The sequence below is a fragment of the Glycine soja genome, chromosome 17, assembly GCF_004193775.1.
Source record: "Glycine soja cultivar W05 chromosome 17, ASM419377v2, whole genome shotgun sequence".
Taxonomy (NCBI): Eukaryota; Viridiplantae; Streptophyta; class Magnoliopsida; order Fabales; family Fabaceae; genus Glycine; species Glycine soja.
In genome coordinates, this window is record NC_041018.1 from 35,632,442 (window position 1) to 35,658,974 (window position 26,533).

The 26,533-nt window shown below is 31.1% G+C and overlaps 1 pseudogene; it reads right to left on the reverse strand.

The window, feature by feature from the left end:
* Window positions 1-1,653: 1,653 nt before the first annotated feature.
* LOC114391701 lies at window positions 1,654-25,389 on the reverse strand (annotated as a pseudogene).
* Between the last annotated feature and the right edge of the window lie 1,144 nt (window positions 25,390-26,533).

Here is a 26,533-nt window from a genome sequence, read left to right on the forward strand (position 1 = left end):
TCAAATGACTCTAAAGCACTTTGGCCTCTTTCAGTTGAAAGTATTCCCTGCAAATCCAAACCAGTACTGATGCAATTATTTACATAACAAGCAATAAAAGAGGGCGAAATCTGCAACTTAGTGATGCTAAAAGACTAAAACTCCAAAAAAGAAACAAATATTAAACACCTTGATCTATTTTTAAAAGTACTATTACTAAGTAATTAACATTTAGTTTTGCACCTGAGAAAAGCTTACAGGGAATCGATGGAGAAGCCCTGCAAGTACAGCAGCATAAAACAAGGCTATTTGTGAATATGAGAATGAAGTCAGTATGCCATATTTAATGGGTCATATCATATCATTATGTAATCCACCTTGAGAGAACCAAGGAAATTTATAACCAATTGGAACAAGACAATTGTTTCATTATGAGAAATAACCATAATTTCTATTTCAGGTCTCAAAATTTCATATATTACTGCAACAAGAACATTAAGCTTCCCAAAAGGAGCATCATTTCAAGAGTATGAAAAAGATGATTGAAAATATAAATCTTAAATAATTTATTTAATTAATTTTTATTAAAAGGTTTGAAATTCATTATTATTTAAATTATATAAAAGTTTATTCTAAAATTATTTAAGTACGTTTCACAAAGAAAAGGAGCAACTACATATAATGAAAACAAAACCAAAAGAACAACAACATGCTAGAGTGTAATGAGCTCAGCTCAGTATGCTTAATTCCAATTAATTTTGAAAGCATATTTACCTTGAAGCTTCTTCAAAAATATTCTATAATCGGGACAAAATTACCCAAAATCCAATAAGTACACACATACCCAACAAGCAAAGGAAGTTGCTTATAATTTAAATAAGCATTGAAGCAACATGAATCTCCACCAATTTTCATGAATTATTATGCTTGCCATATTGACTGGACTTGTCATTTTCATACATCAAAATATAAGAATCAAAACATAATGTGTAAGAATGGATCAAAAGCCTTATGTTCCTAACTATTAATTTCAATAATAAAGCTAATAGTTGCATGGTCAAAAATAGATAAGTTCCAGTTAAACATAATAGCCAATGAATGCATAGAAAACCAACATACACAAAAATATGAATGATTAAGTTAAAAAATAAAATTGATTACACACATATTTAGCATCAAAGATATAATAATAATCTATTAATACCAACCTTTGCTGAATGCAATGAAGAAGAAAGTTTCTCAAGAAGCAGAGGAATGACAAATGGCTCAAAGAGAGGTGTAAGGAAAATTCCATGGTCACTAATTTCTGAAATTTCCCAGATTGCACAGTATGAAAGGAAAATTCCATGCTTACTGATCTAGATGTAAAAATCAGTCATTGAAGAAAGCAACATAACTGTATGAACACAAGCATTTAACTTGAACCCCTGAAATTTCACATGGTTATCTGCAGAGCCTTGTCAGGTTTTTTTTTGCAAAATTGCTATCTATCTTCAAAAAGAAAGCACAACCATTTCTAATTGTAAGAAAATGTAAATGACTAATTGTAAGAATGAAATATGAAGGAACAAATTTAAAAATTCCAGAGGTTCAAAACAAAGAGTAAATGACTAATTGTAAGAAAATGTAACCAATAAAAGTAAATCCCCACATACCATCAGAGAGAGAATAAAATCAACCATTTCTCCATTTGAACTGCAAGTATAACCAAGATAAGAACTTATATATATCAGAGATATCTAGATATCTAGTGAATCCAATATTGATTCCACTAATAAATTGTATCATATACCTCCTTAACTACTGTGGGAAAGTGGGCTATGGCTCGGGAATATGCACATAAGCACTCTTCCATGGCTTCTTCAAATGTTAACCCCTTTTCACTTGATGCTGCTGATTCTAGTTCTGTTATAAGGCTGGACAACTGAAAGTGCAAACATCAGTCAGTTCTCATTGCAGTGTTATTTTTTTTAGTGTTAAATACATTATCAATATTAGCTCAAGATGTTTGTCAAAAAATCTCTACGTTTTCTTCCTTCTCTTATTATGGCCCAAATTTGCATGACAAACATAGTTTGTGTCTATAATTTGTAGCTCACAGATTTCATTCAAGGCAACAAATCAAGTTCAAAGTCAGGTCACCCATTTTGGACAGAGCTCCTTTAGTTTAGGATCAACCCTTCAAGCATACCACATCTAACAAAAAAATAAATTGAACTTTGATAATATTTCATGTTAACTTGATTTCACCCAAGACTCAGCCATAGCCATTTACCTACTGATTGAGAAAGGTCACTGAGTAAACACATCTTCAAGATCCAAAAGAAGAAATTGTTAGAGGCCCACGTTATGTGCACGTTGCACATTCCTTTATATTTTATTATTTTGGAAAAATTTGTTACTTCTGAATCTGGTCCATTTTCCATCCACATTCATCCCATATCTTTGCAAAATATATTTGCAACTACCTTCAGTAACAAATCACGTACCCATCATCTCACGTACTGATAACTTCTTATCTCACGTCTGATAACTTCCTATCTCACGTTCTGATAACAAGTTGAGAGAGCTCTGTGATGGACAGACTCTATAAATAGGATGGGGTGCTCTCAGTTTTGTATCACCAAACCCACTTCTCTATTCAGAAAAAATACACCATCTATTCAGAGTGAGTAAGGGTCTGGAAGAACAAAACTGTCTTTCAGGTTTGTGTGTGAGCCGCTTCTCGTTCGATTTGCAATGGCTGGAGGTACGCTTGTAATTCCTTTTAATTTCCGCTGTTTGATCTAAATATGCTATTTAAATTTATTTGCATGTTTAGATCAGTGTATGTATATTTTTACATTTGGTATCAGAGCCTATTTGTACCTCTGTCTTGCTTATTGGGTCGTTCCTATGTGGAGTTTATTTTCTGAGTATATGGGTGTTATGTTTTAAGCCTCCTTAATTCAAAATAACATCAAAATTAGGAATGATGTGAGTTTTCTAATTTTTCTATGATTTAAAACGTATTTTTGGGTGTCTAAAATGTATATAATGTGTGGGTTTTTCGAAATTGAGGTAATAATATTTTTTTTTTTTTTTTTACCACTGCTGGAGGTTGAAGACGAAGTCTTGTGGGTTTTGTTTACTGTGTTGGAATTGTTAATATACATTTTAAATTAACAATATTAAACAAAGCACGACTTGGTCTAGTGGTAGATGTGATGTGTATTACCTCATTGTTCTGGGTTCGAATCTCGTTGTTGCCTTTGTTGTTTATTTTCGTTTTAATTAATTAAAAGGAAGTATAAATGAAACGAAAATGCCTTATGCTGGTTTCGAACCCTCACCCTACAAGCATGAAAGGACTCCCTTTGCCGCTAAGCTACTGTGACTTAATTGTTTATTAACTGCAGTTCACGTGTATTTATAACTTCTGAAGGATAAATCATTTATGCACAAACTATTTAAAAATTGTTTGTCTCTTAAGTTATGTTGAACATGCAATATTATGTTAAATACTGGTATGCATTGGATTTAATCCTTTAAAGTTTATTACATGTTGAATGAATATACGTGCAATGTTATTTTGAATTGGTATACATGTAATTTTTATGATTCAATATTGAGCACATTTGCATTATTAAGTATGTTTATGCAAGGTTTATTTTTAAATGTTAAGTGATTAATATAATTTTATTAAATTAGAGAATAGCCACAGCATCTTTAATTGAGTAAAATTATATACTAAATTTATAATCACATTAGAAATATTAATTGTGATTAATCATATGTAATGTGATGAAATCTACCCACAGGAATTTTGTTATATTTGTGTGATTAATTAGGATAAAATATTAAATTATATTTCTTAATTTACCCACAGGAATTAAGGAAAAGAACATGATTTAATAGTTTTATCATAAAGTTGCATGATGAATCTAATTGAGTAGGACTTTAGCCCACAGGCAAGTTTTGTGTCACTAGATTCATATATTGAGACATGATTTGCATTGGCAAAACATGACATTTGTTTAGTCTCAAATTTTCTTAATGAGCATGTGTGTTTGTTTGCAGTTTCACAATCTATGAATATTTCTTGTGACCTTCCCATTTTGAAAGGTGATAATTATAAGGTTTGGAAGGAAAGAGTTCTCCTTCATTTGGGCTGGATGGATATTGACTATGCTATAAGGAAGGATGAGCCACCGGCTATTACTGAAACTAGCGAACCTGATGCTGTTGATCTTTATGAAAAGTGGGAGAGATCTAATCGTCTCTCCGTTATGTTCATAAAAACCAACATATCCGCTAGTATCCGGGGTTCAGTTGACCAGTATGATAAGGTCAGAGATCTGTTGAAAGCCATTGATGAACAGTTTACAACCTCTGAGAAGTCACTTGCTAGCACACTCATTATGCAATTCTCTTCCATTAAGCTTACTGGAACGAGAGGTGTGCGTGAACATATCATGCGCTTAAGGGACATAGTGGCTCAGTTGAAAACCTTGGAAGTTACCATGTCTGAATCCTTCCTGGTACATTTCATTTTGTGCACCCTACCTCAACAGTATACACCCTTCAAAATCTCCTACAACACACATAAGGATAAATGGTCTATTAATGAATTGATGACCATGTGTGTTCAAGAAGAGGAGAGATTGATAATGGAAGAGGGTGAGAAGGTAAATTTGACTACTTCTAATTCTGGAAAGGATAGGAAGAAGTCTGTAGGCACCAATAAAGGAAAGATTCCGACTCAACCAACAATTAAAAAGGAGTCAAAGTGTTTCTTCTGTAAAAAGAAAGGACACATGAAGAAGGACTGCCCCAAATTTAAAAGTTGGTTTGAGAAGAAAGGTACACCATTTGCCTTTGTTTGTTATGAATCTAATATGATTAATGTGAATCATAATACATGGTGGATTGACTCTGGTTCTACAATCCATGTTTCTAATACCTTGCAGGGTATGGAAAGCCTAAGGAAGCCAGTGGGAAGTGAGCAGTGCATCTACTCAGGGAGTAGGATGAGCTCACATGTAGAGGCCATTGGAACGTGCGTCTTAGTCTTAAGTAGTGGCTTTAAATTACATTTGGAGAAAGTTTTTTATGTTCCTAGTTTCTGTAAAAACTTAATTTCTGTTTCTAAACTTGCACCTTTGGGATTTTATTTTAATTTTACAGACTTTGGTTTTAATTTACTAAATAAATCTGAAATTATTGGTTGTGGTCAATTGGTTGATGGTCTTTATTCGATTGAATTGCAAAATGACGCTACTTCTATGCACGTTTCTGTTGGGTTAAAACGATGTATTGTGAATGAAGAATCCTCTATGTTGTGGCACCGGAGATTAGGACATATCTCTATTGAAAGAATCAAGCGATTAGTAAATGAAGGAGTACTTAGTACTTTGGATTTCGCTGATTTTGAGACTTGTGTAGATTGCATTAAGGGTAAGCAAACTAACAAGTCTAAAAAGGGTGCAAAGAGGAGTTCTAATTTATTAGAAATCATACATACAGACATATGTTGTCCAGACATGGATGCAAATAGTCCGAAATACTTCATAACCTTTATAGATGATTATTCACGATATATGTATCTCTACTTACTTCATTCTAAGAATGAAGCTTTAGATGCCTTTAAAGTTTTTAAGGCTGAAGTTGAGAAACAATGTGGAAAACAAATTAAGATCGTGAGATCAGATAGAGGTGGGGAGTACTATGGTAGATACACAGAGGATGGACAAGCACCAGGTTCATTTGCGAAATTTCTTCAAGAACATGGGATTGTTGCCCAATACACTATGCCTGGTTCTCCGGATCAGAATGGTGTGGCAGAACGAAGAAATCGAACCTTATTAGACATGGTGAGAAGCATGAGGAGTAATGTAAAGCTTCCTCAATTTTTGTGGATTGATGCTCTTAAGACGGCTGCGTATATATTAAACCGAGTTCCAACCAAGGCTGTCTCAAAGACACCTTTTGAATTATTCAAGGGTTGGAAACCAAGTTTGCGACATATACGCGTTTGGGGATGCCCGTCTGAAGTAAGAATCTATAATCCACAAGAGAAGAAACTAGACCCTAAGACTATTACTGGGTATTTCATTGGATATGCTGAAAGGTCTAAAGGGTATAGGTTCTATTGTCCATCCCACAACACTAGGATTGTGGAATCAAGGAATGCGAAGTTTCTTGAAAATGACTTGATCAGTGGGAGTGATCAATTTCAGAACATTTCTTCTGAAAGGGATCACTGTGAAGCTGAACCTTCTGGGACAAGTAATAGGTTGGTAGTCATTCCCACCCCTCAAGTTAAAATGGGTGTTAGACAACCAGTGATTGAAGTTCCACAAGCTGTTGAAAGTGATCATGTAGATCGAGTTGTTTGTGAGGAACAACATGATGATATTGAACAAACTGATGAAGAACCAGTTGAACAAGTTCCTCAGCAAGATGACCAAACAACATTAAGAAGATCTACTAGAATAAAAAAGACAGCAATTCCTAGTGATTATGTAGTGTACCTACAAGAATCAGACTACAACATTGGAGCCGAAAATGATCCTGAGACGTTTTCACAAGCCATGAGTTCTAAGGAATCAAATTTGTGGTATAATGCTATGAGGGATGAGATGGATTCTATGACATCTAACCAAGTTTGGGATCTCGTTGAGTTGCCTGTTGGTGTAAAAGCCATCGGATGTAGATGGGTCTTCAAAACAAAGAAAGACTCAGAAGGCAACATTGAGAGACATAAGGCAAGACTTGTTGCTAAAGGATTCACTCAAAGAGAAGGAATCGATTACAGAGAGACCTTTTCCCCTGTATCTAAGAAAGACTCTCTTCGAGTAATTCTGGCATTAGTAGCTCATTTTGATCTTGAGCTGCATCAAATGGATGTGAAAACGGCGTTCCTGAATGGTGATCTAGAAGAAGAGGTTTACATGAAACAACCTGAGGGATTCTTATCTAGTGTTGGTGAGCACTTAGTCTGCAAGCTTAATAAGTCCATCTATGGATTGAAACAAGCCTCCCGCCAATGGTATTTAAAATTTCATGAGGTCATTTCTTCATTTAGCTTTGAAGAGAATGTCATGGATCACTGTATATACCAGAAGGTCAGTGGGAGTAAGATTTGTTTCCTTGTATTATACGTAGATGACATTCTGCTTGCGACTAATGATAAGGGTATGCTATATGAGGTGAAACAATTTCTCTCAAAGAACTTTGATATGAAGGATATGGGAGAGGCATCTTATGTCATAGGCATAAAGATCCATAGAGAAAGATCTCGAGGCATTTTAGGCTTGTCTCAAGAAACCTATATCAACAAAGTTTTAGAGAGATTTAATATGAAAGATTGTTCACCAAGTGTAGCTCCCATTGTGAAGGGTGACAAACTTGCTTTGAGTCAATGCCCCAAAAATGATTTTGAGCGGGAACACATGAAAAATATTCCATATGCTTCAGCAGTCGGAAGCCTTATGTATGCTCAGGTTTGCACTAGACCTGATATTGCATTCGCTGTTGGAGTTTTGGGAAGATATCAAAGTAATCCAGGTATTGACCACTGGAAAGCTGCAAAGAAAGTGATGAGATATCTTCAAGGAACAAAAGATTACATGCTCATGTACAGACAAACTGATTGTCTGGAAGTGATTGGCTACTCCGACTCAGACTTTGCTGGTTGCGTTGATTCACGAAGATCAACATCTGGTTATATTTTTATGTTAGCCAGTGGAGTTGTATCTTGGAGAAGTGCCAAACAAACCTTGACTGCTACTTCCACTATGGAGGCTGAGTTCGTTTCTTGTTTTGAGGCTACCTCGCATGGTGTATGGTTGAAGAGTTTCATATCTGGCCTTAGAGTTGTGGACTCTATTTCTAGGCCATTAAAGTTGTATTGTGACAACTTTGCTGCAGTGTTTATGGCTAAAAACAACAAAAGTGGAAGTCGAAGTAAGCACATCGACATCAAGTACTTAGCCATAAGAGAACGTGTTAAAGAAAAGAAAGTGGTCATTGAACACGTTAACACTGAGTTAATGATTGCTGATCCTTTAACTAAAGGCATGCCACCAAAGAATTTTAAGGATCATGTAGTACGAATGGGACTTGGTTCCATGATGTAATTTCATTGTACGTACATTTGTTATTTTCAATGAAACTCTTATTCAGTTAGATATTTTCTCATATCGTTTTGTGCACATATTTATTTATTTCGAGAAAAATCATTCAGTTTAGATATAGAATAAACATATGGTTTATTCATTAAGTTGAGAGCTAGTGTTGAGAGACTCGATATATTGTGGTACATGGAAGATACTACTCATCATCAGAGGACCTATCGCCATGACTCATATATTATGTTTCTTGTTATGGTTGATGTTGAGTTAAATGGACCAAGTGGGAGAATGTTAGAGGCCCACGTTATGTGCACGTTGCACATTCCTTTATATTTTATTATTTTGGAAAAATTTGTTACTTCTGAATCTGGTCCATTTTCCATCCACATTCATCCCATATCTTTGCAAAATATATTTGCAACTACCTTCAGTAACAAATCACGTACCCATCATCTCACGTACTGATAACTTCTTATCTCACGTCTGATAACTTCCTATCTCACGTTCTGATAACAAGTTGAGAGAGCTCTGTGATGGACAGACTCTATAAATAGGATGGGGTGCTCTCAGTTTTGTATCACCAAACCCACTTCTCTATTCAGAAAAAATACACCATCTATTCAGAGTGAGTAAGGGTCTGGAAGAACAAAACTGTCTTTCAGGTTTGTGTGTGAGCCGCTTCTCGTTCGATTTGCAATGGCTGGAGGTACGCTTGTAATTCCTTTTAATTTCCGCTGTTTGATCTAAATATGCTATTTAAATTTATTTGCATGTTTAGATCAGTGTATGTATATTTTTACAGAAATCATATATATACATATGAGAGAGAGGATACTGATGCAATCACCAACCATCCTATTAACCACACAATTTTAATCAAATCATGTACATGTAATATATTTTTCCAATCAAACAAAATATCATTGGTTAAGACCATGTTTCGATAAGTTTGTCCATAAACACTTATAAGAGAAGAGAATGAAAAGAAAAAATGAAATAATTTTCTCCCATAAGTTAAAATCAACTTTTTGAAGAAGCCAAACAATTTTGTTTTTTTTACTCAGCAAATTATTTGTATTATATATGAAGGGCACAAAGGGTGCCCCAACCTATATACAAGATGAGACCAATCACCCGATGCAAAAAATTCAACCATCCCCTACAGGTTACAGAATATTAATATGCTAATTTTAACTTCTCCAAAAGCTCATTTTACTAATGCACAAGTTAAATTTAGCTTATAGAATAAAATTTTATGCTTGTTATCTTATTCTCCTATATAAATATTTATAGAGAAGTTGATCCAAACAAAATTGCATATTAACTTTGAGAATATGTATATTGCAAAGCTTACTTCACTGCGGAATTCCTTGTCCATGACACCTACTGAAACCCCTCCATGAGGTGCTCCAACAAGCATAACGGAACAAATCCATATAAGTTTCTCCAACATCTGCTTTTGAAACACCTCCTTGTCAAGAACCTGGCTTTTAAACATACATAAGCGTGCAATTATAGTCTCTAAGGTTGCTATGATTTTAGCCCATAACCAAGTTAACTGCAGGGATTTCAATTTGAAGATTTAAGTAAATCCAGGGGCTGACTAGTATGTATGACAGTAAAAAGAAGAAACCTTGCAAGAGCACTAAATCAATAGGGGTTTCTCCAATTTGCAACAATGAGTCCTTCAAGATTGGTATCAGTCCTACCATCAATAGGGGTTTCTCCAATTTTGGACAAAGCAAAATAAGCCAACACCTGGTTTGCATCTTCCAAACCTTTGCTCTCAAGCCACGACTCCATTATTCCGTTCTGGAAGAACACTAAATCTGCGGCACGACCAATAAGAACTCCTTAATACCGACAACATTGTCCAACCAAACCCAATGGAGGAAAAAAACTACTTACCACCCCATCTAGAAAAAAGTGTAGATTGAACGGCGGTAACTGAACGCTGGCCGAAGATGTTCGACGATGGGGCGAGGCGATGAAGAAGATAGCTACAAAGGAGACGATGACCTCAAGGAGGGTTGAAGGTTGTGCACGTAGTCCAGTAGTGAGTGAGGGCACGAGCCAATTGGTTTCATGTCGGGCAAGTCTAAGACGGTGCTTTCCAAAAACATGGTGGAAAAGCAGTGTTCAAAGACAGTCTTTTCTAGCACTGTCTTTGTTGACGAAGTTCTTAATTACAAAAATATCACCGCTTAAGCAACTACGACGGTGTAGCAATCAAACGTCGTTGTAGAAGTTAAATATTTACATAAATGTCACCATGCAGCCTACTACAACGTTTATAATGCCACTGACCTTGAAGGTGTGTCGTAAAAAAGCCTTTTTTTAGTAGTGACAGAGAGCTTCAAAGAAATGGAAAGTACGACTAATATAAGATTTATTCTTTATTGATTTATTCCTCCTGAAAAAACACAATACTTTTTTTTACTGGAAAAACACAATACATTTAAATGGTCCCAAGTGATGCCAATAATAAATAATTATTATTTATACGTTAACATTATATTATTTTAATAAAAATAAAACCTATAATTTATAAAATAAATATCTAAGTTCAACCAATATATTCTTTTAATAATTTTGGTTTAGGACATGTTTAGGCTTCCTAAGCCATTCATAACACAAACACAAACAAATTAACCAACAAAATCACAAATTTTTAGCAATATTAAATCACAATTAAATTATCTTTATTTTTTTACCATATAATTCTTATCTCATTTTATTATGAATCAAAATGTTTGTTAAGTCAAAAGGCATTTACATGTTAAAGACGAATCAAGACTCCTAATTGTTTTGATTAAATGTCAATAAATACAAATGATAAAAGTTGTATCAGATATGCTATTAAATTATGATTTGTATTTGCACGTCTAAAGTTTGAGACAATACACTTATAAGACGATCTGGTATAACATTTAAGAAATTTATTTAATACTTTGTGTATGAGATTCTTTCATGCAAAAAATATTCTCTTAGGATATGTCAAACTCCTACGAAGAATAAATGAAATCCATATGTTGGTCCCATTAAAAGGTGTGCTTTGTTGTTGCAGACCTACTTGATGAAAGAAGTGACTTATTTGCTAAATTACAAGACAAATTAACTTTTCAGCATGGACTTTGCATGAATAAAAGATGTGCATTTAATGCAAGCATTAAATTTTTCAACAGACTTAAGATTTCAGACGAAGAACAGAGTGAAGAATCCAATCGAGACAACATACATATACTTAGAGATGAAGGTTATATATGAAACAATTTCTGAAGAAACAAGACACAAATCATCTATGCAATATTATTCTTTAATTTTTTCTTGTAAATTCTTGTAAAGATACTGAGCTCATAAAACAGATTATTCTACACCTTGAGAGAAAAGACTAAAAGTGTTGAGTGATATATTCATCTTTAAGACGATCACATATTTAGGTAGTGCGTAAACAAATCTTGTTGATTTTTTTAGAGTTAGCAATGGCTTGGTATGACAAAGAATACCATGTTTAAGTCAAGTTTGAGGTAGAGCTTGCAAGCGTAAGAAGTGGCAGTGAGTAATACTTGTAACTTTCATAAGTTAGTGAAACCTTGGTAACCGCCTGGAACTGAAAGCAGTCTTAAGTTTATGACGAACCAGTATAATTCTTTGTGTATTTCTCTCTTTTGCTTGAATTTATTTTTAAATTTTATATCTTGTTTTTTTTTACAAAGAAAACTGCTTTTATCATTGTCTAACACAATCTGATCTCCAAGTGTTTTAGGTCTATTTACATCAAACAATAAATGTGTTATCAGTCTTAGAAAAGTTATTAAATTTTCAAAAACACAATTCAACATCTCTTCTTGTGTTATTTGCTTCTGCAATGCTGAATACAAGGAATTACATGATTAATAGAGTATAGGCTAGGGAACAATGAAGTCATCCTTGCTAACTCATGAGCAACTCCATTAGCAGCTTACCTCTTAACAAATCCTATTCCATAGGATGAATGAGCAACTAAAATATTTCTACATTCAACAACAATATTTCTCAATTTTTTCTGTCCCCACATGCAGTATTTATCTCGCCAGCTATCATTTTACAATCTAATATAAACACTACATGATTCAAATTTATTGTAGCTACAAAATGAAGTCATTAATAAACCCCATGTTTCACTTTCTTGAACGTCCATGCATTGTTGTCTCCACAATGTCATTGCTTAAACCAATCCCCCTTGCTCATCATGAACACACAAACCAATTCTAGTGGTATCACAAATCATATGGAAGCTAGAATCCATGTTGCATTTGAGTCATTCATGTTCTGATTTTCACTGACCTTCAATGATAGGGTTTTGAGTGTCAATTTTCCCCACCTAATCTTTTGTCTATACACACTTCCAACTCTACTAAAGCTCCTCCCCTCTCCTAACCACAAATTCACTTGGGACGTCTTATTTTTTTAGACCTTGTCATTGCTCCTCCTCTAAATGCTTCATCGCAAGACGGTCATTTGATATTTCGTTTCTTAATATACTTTCAAAAATAAGGTGAAGAAGAACTCCTTACATGATTTGGTCTGTAACAAGACCTCCTTCAATCAACTCGACTTTTAACTATTAAGTTTAGTTTTTAATTATTAGAACATATGTAAAAGATATTAATGGATCCACCTTCCTTAAGAGTTAAAAGATACAACAGTTGAAGAATGTTTTTACATATTTGAAATACTCAAAATCTCCACCCTTGATTTTGGAGTTCAAAAAATGATTTACATATTAGAATATATATCATCGTTGGTGAATGATGGGTTAATGAAACATTTAAAGATTGCTAATAATTAATAGAGAAAAAAATATGATCAACCCTTGCATAAATTATTCATAATTGAAATTTTTTGGCATTTCAAATGAGTGACTATTTTTAATTATGTATCTACAATCTTAACAATTAATTATTTTTTATAAGGCAAATAATATTATTAATATAACAAAAAGGGTACCAGGATCAGTTATCAGAAGAGAATGGTGACTTTCGAGACATCATTCTGCATATAACTAACTCTCCCCACAATTAATCAAGCAAGAAGAAACTTACTTTAAAAAAAAACTACTCGTGTACTATCATATATCAACAACTTCCCTAATCTCACCTCTAACAGATAGCAATCACCACTAAGGATTGTTGAATAATTAAATTTTGCATGATATTGATATTGTTTTATAACCAAAACTGATTTTAAAAATAAAATGAAAATGTAAGGAGATAATGAGGAAAAATAAATGGAAAACATATTATTTTAAATTTAAATTTAAACTAGACTTAATTGTCACTTGTCAGCTTGATGTGGATGTGATCATTAGTATTTGCTTCACATTTTGCTAATAAAAAAAATGATACATCGATTATAAAGATTTAATTTAAGTTTTTTATAAAGATAAATATGACAGTTAAAAATACTTTTATAAGATAATTTGTATAAAGAGGAGACAAATAAAGTTCTAATTAAAAATATAAAATAATTTTTATATATATAGGCAAAATTATTAAATACTATACAAGCATAAAAAATATAAGATAATTTATATATATATAGGCAAAATTGCATTTTTTGGTCCCCTAATTGTCTCCAATTTTGGTTTTGGTCCCCATTTTAAATTATTGACACATTTAGTTCTCCAATTATGTTCCATCCTGTAAATGTGGTTCCCAAGTCTAGATTTAGACGTTGACTATTACAAAGGAATATTGACTATCACATGTTACATTTTGATTGAATGATGACTGTCATGTGTCAAGTTCTGATTGGATGTTGACTCCATGGATGATGAAAATGTATTGTTGTTATTCGCGTCTAATCAGAACATGACATGTGACAGTTATCGTCCAATTAGAATGTGACACGTGACAATCAGTATTCCTTTGTAGCAGTCAACGTTTAAATTTGGACTTGAGACCCACATTTACAGGATTGAACATAAGTGAAGAACTAAATGCATCAATAATTTTAAATGGGGATCAAAATTGAAATAGGAAACAAGTAGGGAGACCAAAGATGCATTTTTGCCATATATATATATATATATATATATATTATGTGTGTATATATAATCAACTAATGTAATTCGCTTATTCAAATTTAATAATAACTATAACATTTATAAATATATTTATAATATATAAATTTATTAAAAAATACTTATAACACTACATATTTTTAAATGTAAAAAATTATTTTTGCAAGAGTAAATCTATGTATATAGATGAGTTTTCGTTGTATTGCATATACAATTGTATGTGATCACAGTGGGAGCATGTATTGTTTGTAAACAAAAGGGCTAATTTGGACCGATAACATAGTGTATTTTAATTTTATTTCTAACTATGGCATTTATATATTTTTTAATATTGTGAAATAGAATTAAATTTAAAAATAATATGTATTTATAGTAAAGAATTGATAAAATATAATTATAGATCAAAGATTTAATTTGAAACAATTCTAAATATTAATAGAGATATTAATCAATAATAATAGATTTATTATGAGTTTTTTGCATTAAGAAATTTGATAAGGTTACAAGTTATTTTCAGTATAAAATCAACTAATATATTATTATTATTATTATTATTATTATTATTATTATTATTATTATGATGATGATGATGATGATGATGATGATGGATATATACAAATATTTCAAAGCTTCAGTGATGAATAATTTATCATTGGTAATAAAAAGTAAAGAACTATTTATTAGTCCCCACTAATATGATGGAATTGTAAACTAATATAAAATAAATAACTATTTTCTAATTATTTCTATTATAATGAAATTATATTCATCATTATAATAGATGTATTAAATATCCATTATAAGTTAATAAATAATTATATCTCAAATAATTAGTGATAAAAAATTTATCAATCGATAAAAATAAGTGATTATTCATGCAATACTTACTAATATGCTATAATATTCTTGAAAATAAATGCTTGTTCGCTAGTACACTGATAAAAAAAATATTTATTAAGTTTAATATATGCTACAACCTTACAATAAGAGGAACAAGTTCTTCATTAATATATTATATTAGTGACAAATTATTTGGTCACTTATAATGAAATTTTCGTAAAGTTTTATAATTTGGCCACTATTAAAAAAATTAGTAACATTTTATAATTTGGTCACTATTGCAAATAATAGTAGTGACAAACTAAAAATTAGAGACAAATGATATATAATTATTGACTAATTGCATATATGTCACTAAAAGTTATATTTCTTGTAAGACTTACTATGATTACATAGTTATGTGACAAAAGCCACAAAATTAACCTCACCAATTTCAATAATGCTCAAATCAGGTACAAGGTGATGGTTTTGTCCTTCAAGCAATTCCTAGAAACTCACAAAAAATTATTGAAACTCATTTTTAATGAATAAGTGAAGAGATATTTCAAGTGTGAAGAATCAATGAAGTATGATTTGAATTGTTTTATACAAACTTGTTTCCAATACTACACTAGTGAAAAAGAAGAAATCAAGGAGTTACACTCATCTTAAAATGCAGGAAAATGAAACCAAAGAAGTGATTTAAACACAAGCTTATTTTATAGATGCCAAGAGTAATACCATTATCTATTTGGTATATTGAAACTCAAGTAAATTATTCAATGTTGTCGTTTTTAGTGACTAAAATTTAATGATGAAAGTAAAATTTGTCACTAATAATATATTATTTATCACTAAATTTTATTTTGTGGCTAATATTATTTATAACAATGACGAAAAGACAAGTTGTCACTAGTTTGTCACAATTGTATTTTAACCCTAATGTCTTAGGTGAAAAAGTCTAAGTTATTTAGAGATTAATTCCCAGTATATTGGCAAATCAATCCAGATAATCAACATTGCGTTTAAGAATCAAAAGGAGCCTAATTGGCATTGAACTATGTCTAGAATCAATCCCAATTAGGTATACTCTTCAGTTTGAGAATCAAAATACGTTGACTAAACTCTAGTTTCCTAAGATCAAATTATAGGTGATGAATCTAAAATAAGCATTAAGAGAAGAAGAGGAATAATAAAAATTGAATAACTATATTAAAGGAGAAAATTACATGAACTTAGTTCAATTTCTTATATGTATTATGCTTAATTTGCTCCCAAATGCCCTCCTCAATTGCACTTTTGTTGTTTTATAATCTGATATGGGCTTGGGCCTGACAGGAGCGGCTCCCCAAACGTGAGAATCATCTCGTTCAAGCATGCCCTTCTTATTAATCTCAGTTTAGCTACCGATTATCATTACTTAAGCGCCCAAAATGTTGCATTTAAGTGAGGTCTTCGTGTTCAACCTTTACCTTGCCTACCTCGCTTAAGCCTTTTAAAGTTTTTGCTTAAGCGAGGCTCCCCAGTGAATCCAAGGTTGTTCTCTTACTTAGCTCACTTAAGCCTCACTTAATTTGTTCATGCTTTGCAAGCTTAACTTCATCAATTATCTTCATAATTCCCCTCGCTCAAGCACTCAAGATGACTTGCTTTAGTGAGGCATGTCAATGTTTCTTGGGTTTGATTCTGACTTGGCTTGCTTAAGCACATAGTATGCAACACTTAAGCGAGAAGAGCTTGGTTTCTTCAATAACTTTTCCTGCTAAAACTCCACAAAAACATCAAAAAAGTCCTAAAAAAACCTAAAATTCTAGAGTTCCAATGTGATTATTCAAAATTCACCCCAATCTTAAGGTAAAACAAGGCTCCATGTATTAGAAATGTTCCATAATCACCTACAATCATATGTAAAATTAAAGTATATTTGACGATTACCAACTATCAAAGTATTTGTCATTTATTAATAGTACTAATTATTACAAATTATACTTAAAATGCAGGATGTTATAAAGACAAATCTCTACAAAAAATATACATATTAGAAGAATTAATAAATTTTTAAATTCCTAACTTAAATCTCAAGGTCATATTTTAAAATATTGAAGTGTTACATTTCTCTTCTTCTTTTTAAGAATTTTGTCTTCAAGATTAGATTACTAAATTTAAGTGTTCACTTCTTGACTGTATAGATTTCTTATCTTCAAGTTAGAAGTAATAATTTTCTTCTTCTTCTTTTTTTAAAAATAACCTATTTGACTCTTACATCATTTCCTATTATATATCAATCTCACTTTTGTTTTGTTTTGGAGACTCCAAAATTAATGAGCCTCAAATGTAAGATATACCTTTAAATCTCGGGTGCCTTTTAAAATTCGTTTAAATATGATGTCGGATCCTCCAAATTTTGTCATTTTTAATAAATTTCAACCAATAACATAGAGTGTGATTAAAAAAGTGTGTTAGAAAGAGTGTTGTTAACATTTATCTTACTTATTTTTTTAATACTAAATTTAATGTTGATTACTACTATGGGGACAATCAATTTGTGTCATATAAGATCATGTTACAGTTCAAAGAAATCAGCAATAGATTTGAGATTTTAAGTCCACTTCATAATGTTTTAATGATTTTGAGTCATCTCTATTGTTTTAATTCAACCATGCTACATAAGAAAGGTTGGATGTTTGGAACTAATTAAGATACTATAGTTTCATAGTTTTCATGTAAGTGAATTTAATGACACAAATTTCACACCATTGTGAATGTATGAATACATAATTTTGATGATGCCAAAGTAAAATCAAATAAGGTTGCTTCAAAGGAGAAACATTGCTTCAAGATTAATACAAGGTTGCTTCAACAAACAAAGTCTTGCTTCAAGATTAACTAAAGATCAAGCCTTAAAACAAAGTGTTTTCAAGACATCCAAGGCATTGGTAATGTTAAAAAGAGTTTTGAATTTGAATTTTGAACCTGTAATCAATTACCAGATATTTGTAATCGATTACTAGCAATGGAACTCTTGAAATTCAAATTCAAAAGTCATGACCCTTCAAAATATAACTGTGTAATTGATTACCAGAAACCTGTAATTGATTACCAGTGAAAAATTTCAGAAAAAACTTTTTGAAAAGAAGCTTTTTGAAAAGACACATCTCTTCAAACCATTTTGAAAAGACACAAAGGGCCTATATATGTGTGTGACTGATTTCAAAAAGCAAGAGAGAGATATTCCAAGAGAACTTCATTGCCAAATGCTCTCTCAACAACTCTTGCTCAAACACTTGCAAATCTATTAAGAGTTCATCTAAGAACTTCAATTGTAATATCCTTCTCTTAAAGAGAGAATTCTTCTTCTTCCTCTTCTTATTCAAAGAGATTGATTAAGGGACCGAGGGTCTCTTAAATTGTAAGGATTCATGAACACATGGGAAGGGTTGTCCCTATGTGGTTCAGACTTTGTAAAAGGATTTTATAAAGAGAGTGACAAATCTCAAGTGGGTTGCTTGAGGATTGGACGTAGGCACGGGAAGTGGCCGAACCAATATAAATCGAGTTTGTATTTCTCTCTTCCCGTATCTCTTTTATTTTATTCCAATCAATTTTGTCTTGCATGTTTAAAGAACATTATTAAATTGATTGTTGCTTCTTCTTCTGCATTCTGAGCCTATCATATGGAAGGAGGGTTAAAAGTTTGTTAGTGGGAAATTAATTTATCCTGTCTTAAGTTATTGAGGCCGCATGTCCAACAACCATAACAAATGTTTTGAAAGATAAAGAATCGAAATAAATATTAAAAGTAAGATAAAGAAAAATAATAATTTAATCTTAGATTTATGTACTGGACACAATGCCATTGTTTTTTACTATCATTGTTTTTCCATTAGGTAATTTTTTTCTATTTAATTTGTTTGATGATTAGCTATTTTAATTACTAAAATGGTCAAAAAGCAAAGATTAAAGAGAGATTAGAGACATTAAAGATTGTGTATTTTTTTTAAGAGAAATAACCTAATTATAGATATAAGAGATAATTGAATAGTGAAAAATAATAATAATAATAATAATAAAATATAGTAAAATAAATAGAGCTTAATGTGTATATATTGACCGTTTAATATAGTAATAATTTTATTCTTCTTCTTTTTTTAAACATAACCTATTTGACTCTTATATCATTTCCTATTATATATCAATCTCACTTTTTTGTTTTGGAGACTCCAAAATTAATGAGCCTCAAATATAAGATATACCTTTAAATCTCTTGGGTGCCTTTTAAAATTCGTTTAAATATGATGTGGGATCCTCCAAATTTTGTCATTTTTAATAAATTTCAACCAATAACATAGAATGTGATTAAAAGAGTGTGTTAGAAAGTGTGTTGTTAACATTTATCTTATTTTTTTTATACTAAATTTAATGTTGATTACTAAAGAAATCCGCAATAGATTTTACATTTTAAGTCTACTTGATAATGTTTTAATGATTTTGTGTCATCTCTATTGTTTTAATTCAGCCATGCTACATAAGAAAGGTTGGAAGTTTGGAACTAATTACGATTAGTTTCATAGTTTTCATGTAAGTGAATTTAATGAAATAAATTGCACACCATAACCAATGTTTTGAAAGATAAAGAATCGAAATAGATATTAAAAGTAAGATAAAGAAAAATAATAATTTAATCTTAGATTTATGTACTGCACATAATGCCATTGTTTTTTTACTACCATTGTTTTTCCATTAGGTAGGTTTTTTCCATTTAATTTGTTTGATAATTAGCTATTTTAATTACTAAAATGATTAAAAAGCAAAGATTAAAGAGAGATTAGAAACATTAAAGATTGTGTGTATTTTTTCTAAGAGAAATAACCTAATTATAGATATAAGAGATAATTGAAAAGTGAATAATAATAATAATAATAACAATAATAATAAAATATAGTATAATAAATAGAGCTTAATGTGTATATATTGACCGTTTAAAATAGTTTTCTACTATCATTCAATAAAAAATCATTGTCTGAATTACTTTAAGATACTTATTTTAAATGTTCACAAACTTATCACACATAATGTGTTGTGATTGGATGATTGTGTAAAAAAATTTACATTGTTAGTGAATAACCATTTTTATTAAATAAATATGAACAACCATAAATTGATTATCCATAGCACTTTTGTATTTAATCTTTTTAATATTGTGGTGTAAGGCATCCACCATGTTGACTCTTTAATTTTCTTAAATGGGTGGCATCAATACAATTGATTTCTTGGGTGTGAGTGGAGTTACAATCGTTGAAAATTACAAGTCAATTTCAGTAAAAATAATTTTTTTCTCGAACATAAATTTTGTAAGAATTTAGTAATAAATAAAATTTGAAGATATAATTAAGCAAATGTAAAATTATGAAGACATAAAATATTGTCCATGCTATTTATATTATATATAGAAAAGTAAAATTAATACATATTTTAAATGTTTAAATTATGCATTCAATTGAATTTACTACAAAAATGAATAGATATATTAAATTTTACATATGTATCTGTTTTGGGATGAACTTTCTCGTTTAGGATTAGAACCTACCTAACTAGAGCATCAAAGCGTGTAATTTGTCTTGCCTCTAGACCAAGCACGAGCTGTTTTAATAAACTAAATGTGATATAACTTAAATGTATTTTATCTCCATGATTCACAAATATCATATATAATTAAATCAATCCCCCACATCACCAAAACTAAATATAGATCCGATTATTAAGACATGATAACACAAACAACAATATTTGGATTGGGTTGATCGGTACCCAAATGACCTAGGTAGTCGTTGGCTTTGGCCCGAAGACCGTAGGCGTTCCAATATCCAAAGTAATTTGTTAAAATAATACATATATTAAATAATAAAATTAATATTTAATACTAAATTAACTTAATGAGATTATGAGTAAACATATTTAATATTTAATACTTAACGTTTAATATTAAGTATGAAATGAGGTTTAATGTTCTCTAGACAAGTTAAATGTTAAATATTAAGTATTAAATATTTTTAATACTTAATACTAAAGTCAATTTAATATTTTATATATTAAAATAATTTTAATACTTAATATATTCAATATTTAATACATAATATGTAATATTAAATTTATTCGGGTTTGTTAAAACCAATGCATATATTTATTATTTAATGCTAAAATCAATTTAATAGTTAATAAATTAAAATAATTTTAACCAACTTATAATTTATTATAAGTTATTCATTGTAAATATTATTTTTAAGTTTATCAACATTTGACCACATTTAATATTTTAGATTTCATTATAAAGACTTTATATATGAAAATATTTGTTTTAAATGTCTCAACCTTGTCCGTCTCTTGAATTTTTTTCTTCCTACACTTTTATGTAAGAAAAAATATAGTGAATTTTATTACTCTTTTTATCCCAAAATGAATTTAGTTTTAGCTTTTGAAAAAAATTCCAAAAGAATTGATTTTATCACTTTTAAATGAGATATCAAAATATCTATACCTAGTATGTCTTGTAACAAATAATGTTGTCAAGACTTATTAATACATTATTGAATTAAAGAAAGAAAACAACGATATTTTAGTAAAATTGTTTCCTTATATTTATTTTCTTGGTCTATGAAAAACATTAAACGTTAGTATTTATGAGATAGAGAGAGTAAATGTTTTTTTAACATTTTCAAGACATTATATTAAATGCATTTTACCTTTCTCTCTCTACTAAATGTTTTTTTTATTTAATGCTTTTAAAACATTAAATGTATTTTATTTTTTGTTTAATACTTTCTGTATAAATATTAAAAATATTTGTGCAAAAATTTGAAAAAGATATAGGATTACTCAATTATAAATACCTTCTCAGACCTTATGTTGTAAACACTTTGATTTTGATTAGTGAAACATATGGATAGTGCTCACGTGATAGTGGAAAACAAAGGTAGCAGTACCAACATATCCTTTAACCTCAGCAAAGATCTCAACTACTTAGTCTTATCATACTCTGATGAGGAAAATTTGAAGGAAGCAGCAAGCGTGTATGTGACTATCTCTCTCCATAATGTAAACTAAAGCCATGTTGTTATCATTCAGAATGATTGTTAATTCTTTTGCCATGTTATTTTTCTTCCAATCTTTCATTATTTACATGTTTGGGTGTGAAAGTAAGTTATACTTTGACTTGAAATATTTTGATGGCAACTGGGATGAGGCTGAGATGTGAAAACTATCTTCAAGGTTCACAAAGGAAGAAAACAATAATTACTCTATCAAATTATACTTTGGTACAAGGAAACAAAAATCCTGAGCAAAAAGGAAGTAACATATGTATCAATTATTGCCATCAAAATATATCATGTTGATGATGATAAGGTATATCTCTTTCTTCCTTCTAGAAAAGACATGCATTATTACATGTATAAATATTATTACATCTAGCTAGTTTCTATACCGTACAATTATATGCATAATCTAAAAGAGGTACAATTTTTGCCTTCTCAAATACTTTCAATATTCTCATGCTAGTATTAATATTCTCTCCATGAATCATGTCAACTGCCAACCAAAATACAACCACTATTATGGCTACATTTAAAAACTCATTTTGGCTATATTTTAACAATAACTCATATTATGAGATGATTTATTTGTCAAGCTATTATTATTTTCTTAGGTAAAATAGTTGTTGGTGTTTCATTATTTTGCAAAGCATAACAATCTTCATTGTACTTTTCTCCACACCCTAGCTATCCTCATTGTAATCTTCTACACCATAGAAAATTTCAATTGGGATATTCTCCACACCCTACAATCTTAAATCATGATTTTCTCCACACATTTCCAATCTTCAATTGTGATTTCTCACACATCAGATAACATTATTACTTTTAATTTTTCACTTGTATTTTCTTAATTTTAAAGCTTTATCTCAATTTTTGGAGAAGTGTAATTGAATTTTTTCCACGCCTTAGCAATCTTCAATTGTTATTTTCTCACACTACAAATAACATTATTACTTTTGTGCTTTGATTTGTTTAATCCCTAACCTCTATCTCACTTTGTGGATAGTAGTTGCAAAGAAAAACCATTTGCACCATTCATGTTTGATTTGTGCACCACTTGTGTTTGATTTGTTGTGAGTGTGATGATAAACCATTCACACCATTTATTTTTGATTTGTTATGAGTATGATGAAATTTTTATGGTTTTTTGTATTCATTTTAGGATAGCTTGAGTAAGGGTTCCTCCAACAAGAGTACAAGTTTGTTTAATTTGATAATATTCAATTTCATAGTATATTAGAGTAATTGAGAAAATTTTAACCTTTCACTTTTTTTCTTGTTATTACATTGTATCTAGTAGTTTTCAAGTACATTAATTTATACTTGTGATGTTTCTTTTGCTCATAAACAATATGGCTTGCAGAAGACAATACTGCTAAAAGATCATATGTTATAAACCAGGTAAGTGTGGAATCTTCAATGGAGTCAAAGTCTAAATGTTGGTGGTCATTAGTTTCGTTTACCACCAACATGTGGACTTCTGACTCCATCGAAGACTTCACACTTACTTGGTTGATAACATACGATCTTTTAGGAGCATTGTCAGTATTCTCCAAGCTATACTGCTCATGGGCACCATAAACATGTCAAGTAAAAATGAATGTACTTGAAAACTACTGGGTACAATGTAACACAAAAGAAAAGAAAAAAGTGAAAGGTTAAATTTTTCTCAAGTACACTACTATACTTTGAAACTGCATATTATCAAATAACAAACTGTACTCTTGTTGGAGGAACCCTTATTCAAAGTATCCTAAAGTGAATACAATAAACCATAAAAAAATTAATCACACTCATAGTAAATAAGAAATAAATGGTGCAATTGGTGCAAATGGTTTTTCATCACACTCATATCAACCTCACATTTGTTTTGGAGACTCCAAAATTAATGAGCGCCAAATATAAGATATACTTTCAAGTCTCTTGAGTGCCTTTTAAATTTTCAATCACTATAGTACTATTTTGAATTTAAACCTCTAAATGATTTACTATTGACCATCCCATATTAAAGGATTTACTTATATTTTAATACTAAATTTAATGTTGATTACTACTCTAGGGACAATCATTTATAAGATCGTGTCACAACTCAAAGAAATCAGCAACCAAATTTGAGATTTTAAGTCTAGGAGATGGATGGTGGCAAAAAATGGAACCAAATGGAGTCTAGAAGATGGGTTCAGAATAAATGTATGGACAACATCGTGGTTGAGAAAAACTAATAGTAATATTTTCATTGAGCCCATGAATGGTTTTTGAAGATCTTAGGGTCTTTGATTTAATTGATACTACCGATAATGGAACTTGGAATCATGTTGTGGTAAAAAATCATTCAATTCTCGAAAGATGCAAATTATTTATCCATTCCACTACACCAGCTATAGCCTACATGTGGAGGTAAATGTATGGACAACATCGTGGTTGAGAAAAACTGATAGTAATATTTCCATTGAGCCCATGAATGGTTTTTGAAGATCTTAGGGTCTTTGATTTAATTGATACTACTTATAATGGAACTTGGAATCAGGTTGTGATAAAACAATCATTCAATTCTCGAAAAATGAAAATTATTTATCCATTCCACTACACCAACTATAGCCTACATGTGGAGGACAAATTAATTTGGAAGCGTGAAAAATAGGGTTGTTTTTCTGTCAAGTCAGCCTACAATTTTATTATGGGATCCTTAGTTGACAAGCATCATCTATGGGTACCCGGAGAATGGATGCTGATTTGGAATTTAAAAATTCCACACAAAATGAAGATTTTTCTTGGGAGGTTGATTATAGGAATGCTTCAAACTTGCCAAAATCTTGTTTAGAAAGGTGTTAACATTTCTAGAATCTTTCCTTTTTGCAATAAAATTTTTGAAAATGATTGGCATGTGTTTTATAACTGTTCCTATGCAAAGCAGGTTTGGTGCCTATTTTTTTTATAAACAATATTGTCATGAAAGTGCTCTCTCACTACTAAAAAAACATGTTTTAACATCGTTGAATCGAAGTCAGTTTTCAAAAAAATCGATGTAAAAAATAAGTGGTGACATTTTTGAAATTAAGTTCAATTTTTGTAAGACGATTTTGCAAAAATTGTCTTTGAAAGCAAGTGTTAAAAGATGATTTTCAAAAATCATCTTTAAAAGTAAGTTTTCAAGGACGGTGAAAATTTGTCTTTGAAAACCTTTTTCATCTACGCTTTCAATTCCCTCAATTTTCGCATGCTCTCCCAATCTCTCTCGCGACATAGCTCTCTCATCCTTCCCACACTCACACCCTTTCCCTTCTCTGAACGCATCCACACCCACGCCCACCACCGCCTCCATCTGCTTCCTCTCCCACTAACAACTCCATTTTCTTTTTCCTTTTGAGATCTCAAAATGTTGAAACCCCAAGGATACATCAAAGCCTGGGCCACCGATTTCGAACAGGCTGAGGCTGATGAGGCTATGGCTCATGCCACTACAATCGAGCCCCGAAACTTACCCAGTCTTAAGGAGGTCATGATCTCCAAGCCCAAGAAGAATATGGGAACCAACATCATGCTTTCTGAGTTCAACCATTGCAGTTTTGACTAGGGCCTTACGCGTGATGAGATGTTTGCCCTTCTCACTAGTCCCAAGGAGCGTTTTGCTAAGGAAATGCAATTCAATATCATGGCAGTAATTTCTCCTCCTACGATCCTCCGGCGGTCGCTCGCTTGACCGCGACGGCAGCAACAATGAAGGCTTATGAAGGGGGAGGGAGGAGGCAAAAGGTCCTACATTGGATTGAAGAACGCCTTAGGAGAATTTTTCTCTAGGCTTTATGATGTGTAGAGTTGATTGAAGAATGTATGTCAGCCTGAGTTCTCAGATTCATTGTAAATAGCTAATTTAATTTGAGTTATTGAAAATTTGATTTCTTTGTTCTAAATCTTGATATGTGGTTTTTATGAAAATGCCTTATGCTTTTGATTCACATTTATTCAACTGGTAGGAATGACATTGTTACTAATGGGTGTCTGGAAACATATTGATGGGTGTTTTCAGAAATGCCTTATGCTTTTGAGTCACATTTAATCCACTTTGATAAAAGTTTCCTCCAATCATGATTATATTGTCTATTAATCTTGCATTAAGAATTTAAACCATTTTTTTAGGATGTGGTAAGAGCAAAAATGCACCTTTTTGATTATTGAATATATTTTTCTTGTTCTTATTTCATTTGTCGGATCCTAGATGGTCAGTCAGAGCTTCATGTGTTAGATTAGTAACTAGAAGTTTGGTAGATGTTGCTATTAGCTTTGAGGTAGTTATAAATGCTTGTTTAGTTTTCATAGGCAGCGTATTCATTTACACGATCTTGTCTTCTGCATCTTTTCTCATTCAGTGCTTAGTTTATTTTCTATTTTAAGTATTTAAAAAATAATCATGATTTAAATTTGAATATTCCATCTTGAGTTTGTTCTATTTTAGTGTTTATAATGAT